Consider the following 17,879-nt stretch of genomic DNA (forward strand, 5'->3'; position numbering starts at 1 on the left):
AGACCTGAGTAGCTCCTGGGACAGGGGTGGAGTGCATTATTTTGGTTGGCCGGGGAAGCAGTGCAGGAGGAGGGAATCCCTGAACCCCTCTCTCGTGTCCACATTGCTGTTCTTGCACCTTCTATCTTGTGCCCAGCAAGCACTGTTCCCACATACTATATGCTTAAAAATGATCAGAAATGGGCTCTGGGCAGGGGGTGGCTGGTGGTTGGTGTGCACAGAGTTGTGGTTTGGGAAGACAGCGTTCTGCAAGCGGATGGTAGTGGTGATTGTAGGGCAGTGTGCATTGCTTAACGTCACTGAACTGTAACTTAAAATCAGTAAAATACTAAATTTCAGTATTTTAAGCCCAATTAGGAGACAACAAGAAAGGGACTATTGGAAAAGTGACATGAACCTTAAAACCTCTGTTCTGCTATAGGAAAAAAGACAGATGCAAAATCATACAGGTGTCCGCTGTAGGATTCTTTTCATGAGAAATTCTCAAAATGTCAAAAGTATGGGGGGGGGATGAGACCATGGACTGCCAGAAGCCAGGGGAAAAGGAAAGCTGTGGACAGCAGAGGGGGATAAGGGACTTTTTTTAAAAAGGGGGGCTTTCTTAAAGGCAGATAAAATGCTCCTATTGTGATTGCTCTAGTTAAAGAGCCTCTTAGCAAAACTCATCATAGCTAGGTGTGGTAGCATGCATCTGTAGCCTCAGCTGCTCAAGAGGCTGAGGCAGGAGGTTCCCTGAGCCCAGGAGTTTAAAGCCAGCCTGGGAAGCATAGTAAAACCCCATCTCGAAACAACCTTATTATATGTATTCTAAAACTGATTGTTTACTTATGTAAATTATGCTCCAGAAAGCTGCTAATATTACCTAAGAAATTTTGGAAAAGAGGATACCTTTGGAGAGAGGGTCACTTCTTCTCCCAATTTCCCTGTGTCCCTGTCTCATCCAGGGATACACCTTATGCACCTGTAGTTTTCTAAACTACAGGAATTTGACACTACGGGGGGGGGGAATGAGAATAGAAATCTTGTGCCAATACTAGCTGATAAAAGTGTCAGAGTGGGCTTGATGAAACACAGAAGCAGGTCCCCTCTGAGACTTTCTTGCACAACACAAGACTGCTGCAGAGGGGTGAGAACAGGTAAGTGCAGCCAGCATTGTCTCTCATCCTACCTGGCCTGGCCACTGGACTTCCTGTTGCCTCGCTGAACCTGCTAAGATGAACTGGGCTTCCTCTCAGAGAGTGCATTGATCAGCTCTACCATTGCTGTCACCAAAATATCGGACATAAACAACTTAAGCTCATGGTTTTAGCTCATGGTTTCAGAGAGTTCAGCACATGGTCAGCTGACTCCATTGATTTAGGCCTGTGATGGAGCACAGCTGCTATCTCATAGCTTCCAGAAAGCGGACCAAGAGGAAAAGCCAGAAAGGAAGGGGCCCGGACGAGAGGTAGCCTTCAAAGGCGCATTTTGCAGAGATACTTCCGCCAACCAGACCCCACCTCCCAGCAACACAGTCAGCTGTGAGCTCGTCGGTGGACTGGCTCATTCACGAGGTTAGTGACCTCATGATTCAACCGCCTCTCTTTGAACATTGTTGCATTGAGAATCAAGTCCCAGGGGGCTAGGGATTTAGCTCAGCAGCATAAGCACCTGCCTTGCAAGCAGGCAGTCATGAGTTTGATCCCCGGTACCGATAAAAAAGACAAAAAAAAAAAAAAAAATAGAGAATCAAGCCCTGCATACATGAATCTTTAGTGGGGGGTGCTTCATGGTTAAACCATAACAAAGGATCCCACTCATGCTAAGTGCTGCCTGCTTTGTATTTTCCAGGCATCTCTTGCAGCCCACGTAAAAGCACAGCCCTTCCTGTTCCACATACTATTTGCTGAAGTGTCCAGAAAAGCAATTTGGGGCTCAACTGAATATTTCATTTCCCTTTATGAAGTTTCCTTGTTCTCTATCCTTGGCTGTATTAGATGCACTGCTTGGTGGGGTGGGAGGGGTGCTGGTGGCCTGTAGGAAGTGATAGGGGTGAACTTCTAATAGTCAGGGTTTAAGAACTGAGGAACAAAGCATTTTCAAAAAAGTACACAGGGAAGATCATGGTTTACCAGTAACCTGATTGCCTGCTAATTGTGACTACTGAGCTAGAAGGAATTTGCACAAGTCAAGTCCTCAGCAGCCATATTATCTTGCTTACATTTAGCAAAACTCATCATAGCTGGGTGTGGTAGCACACACCTGTAATCTCAGCCTCTTAAGAGCTGAGTAGGAAATCCCTTGAGCCTAGGAGTTCAAAGCCAGGCTGGGAAACACAGTAAAACCCTAGAACGGTCGGAACTTCACAGACTGTTTGCTGGTCTCAGCTCTGGCCATTGGTTTGAAGATTAACTGTCCTTAAGCCAGCTGTGGGTCTTGCCACAAGTCATGTAGGCCTAGGGAAGAGTCTCAATTTATTTTTGTGCCAATTTACACTTATTAATTATTACTGGCTCTGTAGCATATAAAGCTGATCCTCAGCACTGTTTGTCAGGAAATGGGAATGAAGCCAAAATATAACTTTTGCAATATCACAGCTGCCCTTCCAGCCAGAGGACCTGTTTCCAGCTGGAGACCAGACCTCCATTGCTGAGAAAATGTCCCTGTGCCTTCCAGGGCCCCCTGAGTTCCCATGAGGAATGCATAGCTGCTCTTATCTAAAAAGAAAAGGAAACACAGCATCCAAGAAAATACAGGTAGAGCACTGGACAGAGAGGCATGAGAAAAAGACTGAGTTATCAATCTGCTGGTACTGAGCCAGGTCCCTTTGGGAGGATCCCACAATATCCATGCAGCCTCTTCCTTGTCTAAACATAATGCTTGGGTCACATAACCACTAGTGTCCTGACAACTTGAAAACCAACTCCACCACCCGCCAAAGATATAACTTCAAGCTGGTTACGTATTTAACCTCCCAAAGTTCCAATTTTTCTTATATGTACAACACAAGTGATGATAATCCTGCCTTCTCAAGGGTTTAGAAATAAAACATATACAGCATGTAGCCCTCTGGCAGTGAGGTATTGGGCACATAAGTAGCAAGAGAGATTCTCATTTCCAGGTTTATGATCCTTAGCTTTGGGATAAAATGGTGAAACAGCCTGATGCTATCCCTTTGCAAAGTCGAGGGTGGCAAAGGCCTCACCCAGTGGCACTGGAGAAAAAAATCAGGAATTGATTTGGCCCAGAGCACACACCATGAGACCGTGGCCCTGCACACCCATCTGTACTAACATCTGGGCCAAGTGAGTGTGAAAAGACGTGGAGGTCAGACTGTAGTTAGAAACAATGGAAGGCCCACTGACCAGCCTCTGCTGACCAATGCCTGCCAGAAAGGCAGTAGAATTGTAGTGCATCCAGGCCTCCTCACTTGCATGCTGATGGGCCTTGGGCAGCAGCCCCACACTCACAATGCCAAGGCCAGCTACCACCAGCAAAGCTTCCCCACCCCACAAACTCCCGAACTGGAAAGTCTCAGCTCCACTGGCCACACGGCACCAGCTGCTCCAGCAGACTCCAGCATCTCAGCACTAAACCACCCCCACCCTTCTGTTCCAGAGCACGGGTCCCTCTGACGTGGTGCTGCATACTTTTACCTTCTTACCCCATCTTCTTAGAAATCCCTTTGCAGCTGAACATGGTGGCGAACAGCTGTAATCTCAGCTCCTCTGGAGGCTGAGGCAGGAGGATTATGAGTTTTTATTCTCAGCCAGAGCCTCAGAATAAAAAAATAAAAGGGCTAAAGATGTAGCTTAGTGATAGAATATTTATGGAAAAGAAGAAAAAAAGTTGACCTTGCATCCAAACAACACTTGTACACTATCATATAATAAGCTGTATTAAGCCCCATGAGATAAAGGGAGTTGTTAGAAACTCACAGATCAGAGCTTCGGGGTGCCGTGAACCTAAACTTGCACACACCACACTACAACCATACCGGGGCACACCCCCCGGCCGAGGCCTGCATACCAGCTATCTACCCACCTGCAAATAAGCATCAGTGTTCCTGTTTACTTTTTGCATTGAGACTCAGCTCTGGTTTCAGCTGGCCAGAGGGGTTCAGTTCATTCATCTCCTTTAGGAGGTCACTGCAATTTACTGTCTCATGTTTTGTTTGTTTGTTTATACCAGGGATCGAACTCATGACCTTGCACTTGCCAGGCAGGCACTGTGCCACTGAGCTATATCCTGGCCTATGCTCATTTCTCAAATTCGGATGGAGCCTGGCGTGTGTGGGCAGGTCCTCCTGGGCCTGGGAGTAGGGTGGTGAGGAAAGCCCACCTGGAACCCCGCCTATTACAGCAAAACAGCCACATAGTCAACTAGCAATGGTTACCAATGCGCATAAAATTTATAATACTGTTAATGTACATAAATAACGAAACATCCTAATAAAATATTTTTTATTATAACATGCTTTTAAAGGTGAAAATAAAACAGCAGGCCACAGTTTGGACACACAGTTGGAACTGTTTCCAGGAATTTCCCTAGAGCTCTAGTTTGAGCAAATTCAGGGAGTCATAGGTGCGGACAGGAAGAATCAGGATGAAAGACTATTTTCCTTGGGCAGACGCAGTGGGACGGAAGTTTCTTTACATAGATTCAATTAGAGCCTTCACTCCTTCACAGAATGGGCACCAATCGACCCGGCACATCACGAGTGGAGCTCGGATCCGGCATGGCCCAGCCGAGTAATGCAAGCGGACTCTCGGGACAGTGCTCACCCTCCAAGTTATGAAATTATAAAATCAAAAGCTTCAGGGGTCATCTTACACCAAGGCTATATAAAAGAGCTTTACTACCAACCACCTGGATTTGTTCACTAGGCCTGCATAACAAAGTGGCAAAAACAAAATGGTTTATTTAAATGGGGGGGGGAATATTTTTATTAGTTGTGGTACATAATGATCACATTCACTGTGGGGAGTTCGATCGTGTATATAATATACCACACCTTCATCTTTTTTGTTTCAGTGGTTTAATCAGCTGCGATTTGTCTCGAGGTTCTGGAAGCCGAAGTCCATGATCAAGGCACCGGCCAGGTTGGTTTCCTCCGGGGACCGTGAGGAGCGATGGACGGGGCTCTGTCTCCAGCCTGGGAAGTGCGTCACCTGTGCATGTGCCTGTCCCGGCCTCATCCTCCTCCACACGCGGTGCTCTCACCTCAGTGCCCAGCCCCTACTCTGTGCCCAGGCTAAGGCCAACAGCCACAATCGAGGAGGACCCCTGATGCCTGCATCTTAACTGGCTCATCTAGGAAAACCCTTATCCAAAGAAGGCGGCACCACGGGACTCCGTATTTGCGGAGTGGATACCACACAACCCACTGTATCACCCAGTTCTGCCAGGACTAGAGTGAGGCCACTCACACAGGAAGATGGAGCAGTAAAAATACCCATCAGAGGCTTAGTGAGCGCTTGGCACACACAAGGCTTTGCTTCAGTCTCTAATAACAACGACGAAAAAGTATAACAGGTCAGGAAATTAGGGTGCATTGGTAGCCATTAGAGCAACACCCACTGGCGGTAGCTCCAGCCTTAGGGATGCGTGGAGCCTGCTGTGTGCACCCACGTGGGGTGTTAATCTTCTCAGAGGCACACACAGGGAACAGCAAGGCTCACGGCTCTAGGTCACAAACATTCTACCACGCTCCTGTCCTGCTAATTATATTTAAAAGCATATATGCTTTCTAATCGCCATTTACAGCACTCAGGTCCCAAAATGTTCATTTTCTGCCACTGTCTGGGAAACTTTGATAGGAAAGTTTGAAGAGCTCTGTCTGCAGGAAACAACTCCCCAGAAGCTTCCAGACACAGACATGATCATAGCCACACTACTGCTCTCCCCAGACCAGGGACAAGGAGCCGTTTCAGCTAATATTTGCTGAATATTTGCATTTGTTTGTTGGACACAGTGCTGGGGGCTGGGCATGCAATGTGAAAAATCATTCTTCATCTCTATTTGCAGAGAGGCCGTGGTCCCAACTGATGGATGTTTTAATAAATTTTCTTCTTCACATGGTAGCTTACCATGCGAGCAGTCAATGGTCATTTAGAAAAATGTAAATAACGTTTGCAATTTCTAAAGATCGATAACGGTGTATCGTGCTCCGTTTACACCAGGCAAGCTCACCGACTTCTCTCTGTGCTGTCTGAAGCTGTATCCCTGGTGACATAAGCAATGCCTGGCACACATAAGCACTCCATAAGAACTTGGTGAACTGAATGAATACACTGAGGATGCGGAGGTTATATGCAAAATAAATTTTAGAATGACCAAGGTTACATTTGGATAATGAGGTTGTGAATATGGTTTCCCTCTTTCCTCCTAAACATTTCCTTTATACAGTTATTACTACCCCTTGTCAAAAATAAGTTAATAAATTGAAACATAGAGCTCTAGATGCCCGTAGTACACATAGGCTGGGGGAATAAAAATTTTAAAGAAATTAAAAGTAAACTAACTAGGACTACAGGATATCCCTGGGGCTAAGAGGCTGCCAATCCTGAGTGTTCCTTCTTTTCTGAAGATGCCAGAGCTGGAGGCTGTGTGTTACCAGGTGGCTACTGCACCAGTCCAAGTGAGAAGCCACAAGGGTCTTGCAAAGAAAGCGCCAGGGTGGAAAACACCTTCCCCTCTTTGCCCAATATCTCCACGCCAGTATCTCCAAGGCTGGCCAGGCTTCCTTTCCTACTCTTCGTAGGAAGGAGTGGGCATGTTATCCTGTGTTTGCTTGACCTCTCAACAGGTCTAGAAAATTCTGTCCTGGTGAAGGGTCCGGAACAGTCAGTCAGTCAATGCAGATGGGAAGATTAAATATCTACCTGTCCTCGCAAAGGGACACATTCCCACAAGTAAAACCCGAAATGAAGCAGGTGTTCTGGTACACATTGGCAACCCCAGCACTCGGGAGGCTGAGGCAGGAGGGATCATGAGCGTGAGGCCAGTCTTGGCTACATAGTGAGTGTAAGACCATCCTGGACTACATAAGGAACCCCTGCCTCAAAAAACAAAAGGCTTTAAAATGAATTATTCATCTCCAAAAGCCCCTCCCCCATCAGACCAGTGGCTCATCAGAAGCTGGTGGCCTTGCTTGGCAGCCCCCTTTTACTAACACACACACACACACACACACACACACACACACACACACACACACACTTCCCAAGCCATGAATTCCACCTAAAGATGTGGATGTGTATCTCCCTGGCAACCATCACGGGGACCTAAGGCCCCCAGAAACTTGCCTTTCTTTCTTTCTTTCTTTCTTTCTTTCTTTCTTTCTTTCTTTCTTTCTTTCTTTCTTCCTTTCTCCTTCCTCTCCTCTCTCTGTCTCTTTTTCATTTCTTCCTTTTGTTTTGTTCTGCTGCCCATTAAACCCAGTGCTTTGTGCATGCCAGGCAGGCTCTCTCCCACCAACTACACCTTCACCCTTTTATTTTCTATTTTGAGACGAGGTCTTACTAGTCACTAACTCATCCAAGCTGGCCTTAGACGTGTTTTTGTGTTTTGTTTTGTTTTGTTATCGGTACCAGGGATCAAACTCATGACCACCTGCTTGCAAGGCAGGCGCTTATGCCGCTGAGCTAAATCCCCAGCCCCCTGGCTTAGACCTGTGATGCTCCTGCCTCAGCCTCCTGAGCCCCTGGGATTACAAGTGCATCCATCACCCAGCTCACTCACCTGTAACCCCCACCAGCTGGTGTCTCAGCTTCCAGCCCTGGCTAAACAATTCTGCTCTGTACACCACTGATGAGAGATCTTTTGTAACACCCAGCACAGATCCCAGATATTGAGCCCTTCTGTACCTCAGGGCCTTTCCACCTGCTGTCCTTCCCACCCAGAATGCTCTTTTCCCCACTCTTGGCTTAGTGACCAGCCACTCAATTTTTCAATTCTCAGCACCGTCATCACTGTGGAGGGCTCCTTTAAAACCTCTTCCTATAGGTAAGAAATCCCTGCTATGTTCTCTGTACTCAACAGTTTTCTCTCCTGCAGTTATCTAAATGTATAAATGCAAAGAAACATGGGCTTGCACCTACAGTTCCAGCTATTTGGGAGGCTGAGGCAGGAGGATCTCTTGAGTCCAAGAGTTCAAGGCCAGCCTTGAACCATAGAAAGAGCCCGTCTGTTTAAAAAAAAAAAAAACCTAAGTGCATTAATGTCCTTTGCATCTGTGTGATTACAGGTTACTGGCTTGGCATCTGCCTTCCTGTTAGCCTCTACTGTATCCACCTCTAGCATCCACCAGGGACCCAGCTCAGGGCAGGCTGTTGGCACATATTTGTTAAATGAATGGTTCCGCGCACAAACCCAGATGCGGGTTAAATCATGAGGAATGCTTCCTGGTCATGCCCTCTGTCTGCTGAGTGCACATTTATTCAAGAGTCACGTGTGAAAGTGGGACTGAGGGGCACAGTTCTCTCATGAACCTGGAGGATGCTCCCCAAGCACACGCTGACCTGACAGTGCGCTTCAGGAGGTAGAAGTGTAGTGGGCGATCAGGTATCGCCCAGGGCACCAGATAAGAGTTTATCTTGGAAACATCATTAAATATTTTACAAATTAGGCAATTTCAGGTAGCAAGGGATAAAGACATACTCAGCTTGTCTCTATTAATGCAGGTCTATCAATCAGGACTCTGAATGTCACATATGATAAAAGAATCAATTCAAGCCACCTTAAACAACAGAGAGGATTTATTGGCTTTGCAACAGGAAAGTCTAGAGACAGAACTTTCCTTCTTGAATAAGGAATGCTTCTGTGGCCTCATGATGTCTCCAGAGTCTCACTTCTGCTCTACCGCTGACCTGGCATCCAGACTTTGCTTTGCCCTGAGGTCATCCTACACTCTCACTCAGGTTTGTTTCATGGAAACAAAAGGGCTGCGGTCATCCAGACATCACATCTTCATACCCCTGACACCAGAGAAGAATGCCTGTCTTTTGGAAGCTCTTACTTGATGAGCAAAATTTTCTAGATCCCATCCTTAGTGCCTGCTTCCCCCACAACTCAGTATACCTGGTACTTCCTTTATTTTATTTTGCAGAAAACTGTGAAGGAAAAAAGCAAAATTGTCCCGTGATTCAATATCATCCAGTTATGGAAGTGTCCCGTAAAAGTAATCAACATGCAAAGTCAAAAAGTCAAACAGTCAAGAACAAAACGTAAGAACTTCTCTTCCCTTCTCTCTAGGAGTTACCAGGTTCTTGAATTATTTTATTTTCCACTAGCAAAACAATTCACGCATTTATTACACTACATGCTATATTTAAAGATCTTAGGGGAGATGAATCACACTATTTCACTAACACTTGACAAAGAGACTGCTATCTCCATGGATGGACTCCTGGAATCTCCTCAAAAGGCACAAGAATGCGCCATAGTTTATGGAATCCGGTTTCCATTGATGGGCATTTTGGTGGCTGGTCATCTCGCCATCTTTCTAGAACAGCCTGCTGGACAAGCCCTGTTAGCGCTTTCTTCCTTGCCCTTGACGTTCTCCTGGGAGGATTCCAAACTCAATTCTTGGCACTGGAACTGCTGCGTCAGAGTTAATGGCACTGAAAAATGTTGACACACATGGCGACGATCCCTGTGGTTGAAGGTCACTCATCGAGGCCCTGTGACATTTGAAATCTCACAAACGCTCTTCTGAGTTATGCTCACATCTTCTGTTGGTGCTGGGGGTGGGGAATGTGAGAACCTGTTTGTGACATCAGAGCTCAGTGTGACATCGGTGTGAGCCAGCATCCGACCTGCCACACGGGTATTGAGAGCCACCACGCTCCGTCGTCAGCCGCCGCAGGCCCTCACCAGCAAAGGCTCCGTGAACCTAGCTGATGCCAATCAGACCCACGACAACTGGCCTGACCTGGTTGTTCTGATTTTCGCCTCCTTTCTCCAAGGAAGGCTAAACAGCTCTTAGGTGCTCGTCGATCACTGAAATTTTGTTTTATTGCTCTGTTACTTTGATCCTGGGTGTCTGTAATTTTTTTAATTAATAGAATTCCTCCACAAGTGCAGGAAATTGGCACATGCTCATTGTGTTCCAAATATTTTTGTGATTCTTTACAATCTCTTCTGATCATTTCTTGAGTTGCTTGCCTGGTTAGCTGTAGAGATGATGTGTGCTTTGTTCTGCTTTGATGTGGTGGCATTTTACAATCTTTGCCTTGATGGTTTCTGGAGACGTCTAGCTTTTAAAACTCCCCAGAGATTGTGCAGCCCTGGGGTGTGACAGTCTTCCAGGATATAAATAAGGGACAGAACGTAGCCTTTGCCTGCCCTGGGTTACAGCTGCAACGGAGACAGAGGAGTCGAGAACGGCAGATAACAGAGGGCACCGCACGAGTTCCAGGCAGCACACGGGCGGCCTGGCCTCAGACTGTCTTCCCCCGCGTCCACTTGGGGACTTCCCATGGGCAGATCTGGGCTGAGAGGGTGGGAGATCCCATATAGTAGCAGAAGGCAGAGAAAACCCAGCCACACGGCAAGGGAGGTGTCTCTGAGAACAGTGTGGGCTACTTCCACACAACACAGGAGCCCAACTTTGGCCCCAGGCCTGCCGTGGACACCACCCTCCAGAGCCCACAGCCCTGGCTGATGGCAACTCCAGGAGCTTCCTAAAGCTGGGTTCAGACTAGGACCTCCTGTTATCCATGCCCCTAAAATTAACTCTTCAAAACTCTGTATTTCCAAGAAAACTTGGGACCTTATTACAAAGGAAAAGCAACCATTTACTCTCCCAAGTTTGCTCTAATTGAAAAAGAGAAATCATTTTTATAGCATCAGTGAATGCCCAAAACATTTTCCCTGAACTACAGCTATTTGCATCTGAACCCACTCTTGTTCAGTTCAATGATCTTTTAAAAGTGGAGTAATATTCGGTATATTCAAAAATAGAATATAATTATTAACCCAATAATATTAGATTATGAAGCATAATAAAAAACCTACCACTCAACTTTAGACCAAGAGTATTTTTTTTGGTAATTTTTATTTTAAAGAGAATAAAATCAAGCAAAATAAAATAGAATAAAGCCAATCAAAACAAGACAGTGTAAGTGATACAGGACTTCAAAACAAGATAATAGGAAATCAGCAATGGTTACCATAATGCCTCTTGTCTTCAAAATAGCTGCCCATAACTTCAGACATAGTAAAAATCAAACAAAACAGAATAGAATAAAAACAAAACAATAAATACAATAAAGGACTTCAAAACAAGGTAATAGCTAATCCAAAATGGCTACCATGATATATCTTACTATCTTTGAAATAGCTGCGCAAGCCATTGGATATAATAAAATCAAATGAGACAAAACATAATAAAACTCAAACAAACAAAACAGTGAAAAGCATACAGAACTTTAAAGCAATATAGTAGGGGATTAACAATAGCTACCACCTTTAAAAGCAGATCCTCCATAAATGCTACACTGAGTATTGTTATGCTCTGGACAGATAATCAGACCACTGGCTTTAGACCTGCAAAGTCAGTGAAACACCAAACACTACAAGCATTAAGTTGTATTTTACCTCAGTAGCTATCATTGCAGCCTATGTTTCTCCAGATCAGCTGGTCACTTCTGTTGGGGGAGAGCTTGACTCCTCTTTTCTCCCAGCCCATGCACCAGAAGGGGCTGGCATCTGGTTCTCCCCCCAGCAGCCCATGCATGGCACCAACTCATGGGAAAAGGCTGGTGTCTGGTTCTCTCCAGTGTCCTGCGCATGGCACCGACTTGCAGGGAGGGCTAGACCAAGAGTCTTAACAATATAACTTATATTTGTAAATTCCACAGCTACAGGTTGAACCTGAAGGGGGATTTAAGATTTTAAACAAAAGCCTGCCAAGAATGCCCACCAAAATCAAGCAGACATGCCTGGGCAAGCTTGATAACAGAACATTCCTTCCTTTCTGTAACCTGTGCTTGTTTAACTGATGGCCTTGCAATGTAACTTGAGATGTTTAAACTCCCCTAGCAACCCATGATGTCACCCTACTCTCCCATCATAATGTGCCAAATCTGCTTTTGTATTTCCTGCTTGCTCCCCTCATAAAAACCCCCAACCCTCCTGGATGTGGGAGATCCCAGTCAGGTCCACCAGTGTAATAACCTACCTCCTAAGCTTCCTTGGTGCTATTTCTTCCTGTGTTTGGTGTTTTCCATAACAGACCAAATGTGTGGATCAAAAACATTAGGGAAAAAATTTTGTCTATACTGAATGTGTGCAGACTTTTCTTGTCATTATTCCATAAACAGTATAACAATTAATGTTACATGGCACTTATAGTGTGTCTGGTATTATAAATCACCTAGAAATTATTTAAAGTCTATGGAGGATTGTGCAGATTATAGGCATATTCTATACCATTTTACATAAGGGATAAAGCATTCACAGGGCTGGGTGACTGTGAGGTCTCAGGTCCAGTAGCCCTGAGGGATGACAATGTCCAATCCTTGTTGGTTTGGGTGCAATTTCTCCACGTCCATCTGATCAGCTTTCTCCCCCAGTTGGACTCTATCTTCTTGCAGTCTGGGAAGATCTCCAAATTACAGCTCTACAGCCTCTGAGCTGGATCCTCCCATGTAGCACTCAGCACACAGGACAAGCAGGATGAGAACCAGCAGGTCATGGTGAGTAACAGCACTGGGGGTTTTGAAACCAGTATTCAGACCCACTGACCATGGCTTGAATAATGACAACTCATGCAGTTTTGGTGCAATTAGTCTTTTCTTCTTACTCATATTTTGATTATGAAACAAATATGCAAATGCATGCTCACTGTATAGCTAAGGAAGTTATCCATCGCATTTCAGGAAGCACTCAAGAGAATTTTTAAGTGGGATCACAGTCCCACAGAGCATTTTAGAATGGACTCAGAAACAAAGGGCAGAGCTCCCTGAGTGCACAGCAACCCCCGTCCTTGTGTCACAGTCTTTGGGAAACTTTCGTGAATGTGTGCCGGAGGGCCTGAAGACCAGATAACCATGGACTCAGATCCAAGTGGCCTCGCTGGGTCTGCGTCCATGCTGAAGCTGTCAGGACACAGACTAAGCTCTCCAGTATAACAGGGAAGTTAGGGCTCCTCCAGCTGTCTGCTTTCACATGCCTCCACCCACCGCTGCTCTGTGATTGCTGAAGCCAGGCTCCCTGTGGTCCCATCTCAGACCAGCGCTACAATGAAGAATCTCAGAATAACTGCAGCTCTTCACATGCATTTCTTAGCCCCATGACAGAGACACTCAGCCCACAGTAGTGCTTCTTCAAATCTCCTTTTCTGTCCAGGTTCTTTGCATACACACAGCTGTGTCCAGAAAGCATCTGAAGAGCCCCTCACCAGGCACAGTCCAGCAAGCCGAGAAGCCTTCTGACCACAGCAGCCCCTTCCTCAGAGCAGCACAAGGGAACAGCAGTCAGCTGAGATGCCAAGTCCTAATGACGGGTGGGGAGGGGCCCTGAGGACACTCATGCTTGGCTCATGTCTGTCCCATCTTCTCTGTGGCCTTCCTGGCATGGGTCAGCCTGGGAGCCTCCGCCAGAGGGACAGGGCGTCTGCAGGGGGAAGGAAGCCTGGCTCACAACCACAGACAGGACAGACCTGCACCTCCTGGGAACGCAGGGCATGTCAGTGGTTGTGGGGCAACTTAGTTTTTGATTCTGCTGATGAAACCTTTGTCACCAAAGGCATAAACAATCACCAGGCCTAAGTGAAGGTTTGTAAAAGCAAACACCGTCAGCATATATAGCACACACCAGTTATAACAGCTTTCAGGAGGCTAAGGCAGGAGGATTGTCTCAAGTTCAAGGCCAGCCCAGACTACATAGTGAGTGCAAGTTCAGCCTGAACAACAGAGTGAGATCCTGCCTCAAAAACACAATCAACCAACCAATCTAAAAAATACACCCTCCTTCCCTGGCTCAGAGCCTCAGGTGTTTCCCTAGCTACCCAACTTTGCCACCCTGATTCCGTGCCCCTCTCCTTCCCCAGCACACCCTATTGAACAGATCTTTGTGGGGCCCCTGGGAGCCCAGAGTAAACTTTGGTTACCTCTTTTGATTGATTGATTGATTGACTAAGGGATTGATTCTTTACATTTTCTGGTGCTGGAATGGAACCAGGGCCAGGCACAGGCTGAACACGGCTCCCCACCCTGAACCACACCTCCTGCCCCTTGGGTACCACTTCTTAAATGCATGGTCAACCCTCAACTCCTGCCCTGCCCCGTCCGATCATCCCACCTACCCTGCAGCTCCCAGCCACGGCCAGGATTTCCTGGGTTCATTTCAAGAGCTGATGCTGCAAACACCAGCTTCAAGTGGGCTGAGAAAGGTAATGGGGGGTGAAGAGATTCCCACCCTCACACCAGAAGGGCTGGTCTCACCCAGGGTGTCTTCCTAAAAGACAAACAGCACTGGCCTGGCTTCCCATATTGATCTAATCCAAACACAATTTCAAAACTGTCAAAACAAAACCCACACACCTGACACAGGCAATTAGGAAGCAGGGGCAGCCCACCCCCCATTCCCCATCGCCCTCTGACGGCTCAAGGAGACTTTGTCAAAAGCCTACCCCACTGCAGGCAGTGAGTTCACCAGAAGCAGACTGCCGAGCCAGCCAGCCGGGAACCCCTTGACACCGAGCTGGAAGCTCTAATTACCCAGTGTGTAATTTGGTTGCTAAATGGATTGTTTACAGAGGTGTGCAAAGTGATGAAATCACAGGCCTGGCAGAGCCGGAGATGAGGCGGGTGGGGGAGGAAGCAGGCAGTCATTAACGCCGCCACCTCGCTTCAGGCTGCCACCTGCCAATTGCGGCTGCTGCCACCTCAGCTGTAGGCTCTGACCTTGCTGACTCACCTGGGCCTCCTGTTCCATGATGTTTGGGGAATGCCTGGCCTTTCTCCCTCGGGTCCCACCGGGTAATCATTGCTGGAGGAAGCAGGCTGGCCTTGGCGGAACAGGAGATGGCCTCTGGGGTCATGGGCCCCAGGCTTAGGCTGGGAGGAAGGTGAGCTGGTGGAAGTCCCCCCAGAGGTCCCACAAGCCAGGAGGGAAGGTCAGGATCCCAGGGCTCGTTCCAGGCAGCGACCCCTCACAATTCCCGCAAAGGAGCCCCTGACCCACAGCAAGGGCTTCACATTTCCATGCCCAATAGAAGTAATGAAATCCACCCTGACTTAATAAGGTCAGAGGGAGTGAGAGAAGGGGAAAAAGGACCCCTGGGATGTCCAAAAGTCTCCCTAAGATCAGAGAGAGGACTTGTCAAAAACGAGATGACAAAAAAAAGAGGCAGTGCACACAGGAGCTTGGAAAAAGCCAGAGGCACAAATATAAAGAGGCCCAGCAGGTCAGACTGCTCTTCAGATCAAACACGCCTTGCTAAAATATTGCTTTAAAACAAAACCTGGGGAAAACTGTGTGCTCATATCAAAAGAATTTAAGAAGAAAGGAATTTAAAGAATTAAAAGTAAAAGAATTGACCAAGAAATAATCCTTCGGTGCTAAGAACTGAAATTTTGCGAAGGTATAGAAAATTAGATGGGGTCAGTTAACAGGAAATAAAATAACAGTCACTTGTCACCTAACCGCACAGATCCTGGATTTCACTGTCATCATATGGACGGTGCGGTACGGGACATAAACTAAGATGTCACCATGTAAGATGACTGTTTTGCATCCTTCATGAACTTATGGGACCACTGCTGAATCTTGGGGCCCTGGTTGATAAAACACCATTATCCAGCACATGGCACATGGTGTCTGTCTGTGGTGTCCTCAGGGATTCTAGGTGCCTGGAGCCACTCTGATTGACAGCACCGAGATGGCACTAACAGGAGTCTTGTGCACAAAGAGCCCCGCTCTCCCTGCCACAAATCACCCGAAAGCCTGGCAGCTGGGTGGTCACAAACTGCCGCCGCACTCTCTGCAGCAGCCAGCCTTGACCAGCACACTGGACACCCACTGGACACCAGCAAGACCGAACCCTGAGCACCCCACAACAGCCAGGACGAGCTGTGTACAGCTTTCCAGAGCTGCACACAGAGCTCTGCCACAGGGAAGGCTCTCACAGTATGGAGGATGCAGGTTGCGGGAAATTCCTCTCCGCTCCAGGGTCCTGAAGGATGGCAAGGACGCCTTCAGGTTTTGAGAGGAAGACAAAATATGGTCGGCCGGACCGTCCACCTCCAGGAGGCCGCGGATGGGCCTGGGACTGTCCAGAAGGCTCCTCTGCTCAGGGACCTGCCCTCATCTTCCCAGGCAGAACAAATGTCACAGGGCCCAGGACATGGTCATCGAGTCCTGCCTGCCCTCTGAGGTGCTGGTCCCCCTGGCCTGTCTGCTGACTCCGAGCTTGGGGTCCAGGACCTCCCAGCCTGTTCCTGCTGTGGTCCAGGACCTCCCAGCCTAACCTGCTGAGCACAGGTTAGGTAGAACTCGGCCACATTTAGCTGGCCCCTGGGTTACCACCACGGACGACCAGGGGCCCACATTCATGCCGCCGTGGGATACAGTTCCCTGCCACCTTCACTGTTCCTGCTGAAGGCTGCTTCTTGGTCTCTAAGACCCAGTGGCTCTACATTCAGAGGGCGACTGGACATGGATGCTCTCCTGTTTTGGGGGCAAATGTGGTTACTGCATTCCACAGATAATGAAAACTACATCATATAATCCTGTCTGCAGCCACAAGAGGGCTTCTTAGCAGATGGGGAAACTGAGGCATAGACTGCTCACAGGGAGGTGGTCTACACCACGCATGCACTGGACCCAGGAGCTCGAGGCATGTGCTGGCTTCTCCTGCCAACTCTCTAAGGCACTGGCATGAAATCGTTTATCAATCTAAAACTTCCCGCCATGGGTTGAAATGAATAACCACCCTGATCAAGCACCTAACCCATGGCATTCATTTTTAAAAACTAAAAGTTTACATACGAAATTTATATTTTTGCATGTTACTCAGTTACAGTCATGAGAGTGGTTCTTATTTCTAATCTTCACAACCAATAATGTGAGTATGAATTCTCCCATTTAGAATGAAAAAGAGCTCACGGAGGTGATTCCCTAGGACAGTGACTCAAAGGCTTGCAGGCAGGAAAGAGACAGTGCCGATAAGGAAGGACGGCAGGGAATTTAATGCAGAGACACCTTACCGGGGCCTGGGCAGGTGGGAACAAAGCAGCCGGAAGCGGAAGCCTCCAGGGGCTGTGGCGGAAGTGAGGTCACAGCACACCAGCGAAGCAAGGTCCCACTGCTGCCAGCAGGGGGTGCCACACAGGAATAGACACCCTCATTTCTCCCAGGCAATGTCTGAGCCCAGCTGGAAGCGGAGGTCAAGGCTGGAGACAGGAATCTGAGCAGTTTGCAGAGAACAGGGGCAGGGACGCAGAACGTGAACAGAAGAGGGACTGAAGGACCACTGAAGGCCACTGAAGACACCAGACGGTGAAACGTGGAGCTCAAATTGGGACTCACTGCAGAATCCAGCTTTTCCCAGCCAACAAAGAAGCTGGGAGTGAGACCTGGGTGTGGAAAACAGAGCTTTGGATCCAACAGAGGAAGGGCAGTTTGGAGAACACTTTCAAATAATGAGTAAGTCATCTACTGCCCTTTCTGGCCTTGCTTCATCCAGCACCACGGAAGGAGGAGACACAGCCATGTAATCTGGAATCCCCAGCTGACCCCAGACAACATCCGGGGAGAACAAATGAATGAGAATCTGTGAGAGTCACATCCTAGTAACATCCTGACGCTGCAGGGCTCCAAACACAGAAGTTAAATCAAGGCGCAGCTCCGTGGTACATGGCCTGGGGAGTTGGACGTGACAAGCATTGCAC

The sequence above is a fragment of the Cavia porcellus genome, unplaced genomic scaffold, assembly GCF_034190915.1.
Source record: "Cavia porcellus strain 051 isolate PalLab524CR breed Dunkin Hartley unplaced genomic scaffold, mCavPor4.1 scaffold_21, whole genome shotgun sequence".
NCBI lineage: Eukaryota > Metazoa > Chordata > Mammalia > Rodentia > Caviidae > Cavia > Cavia porcellus.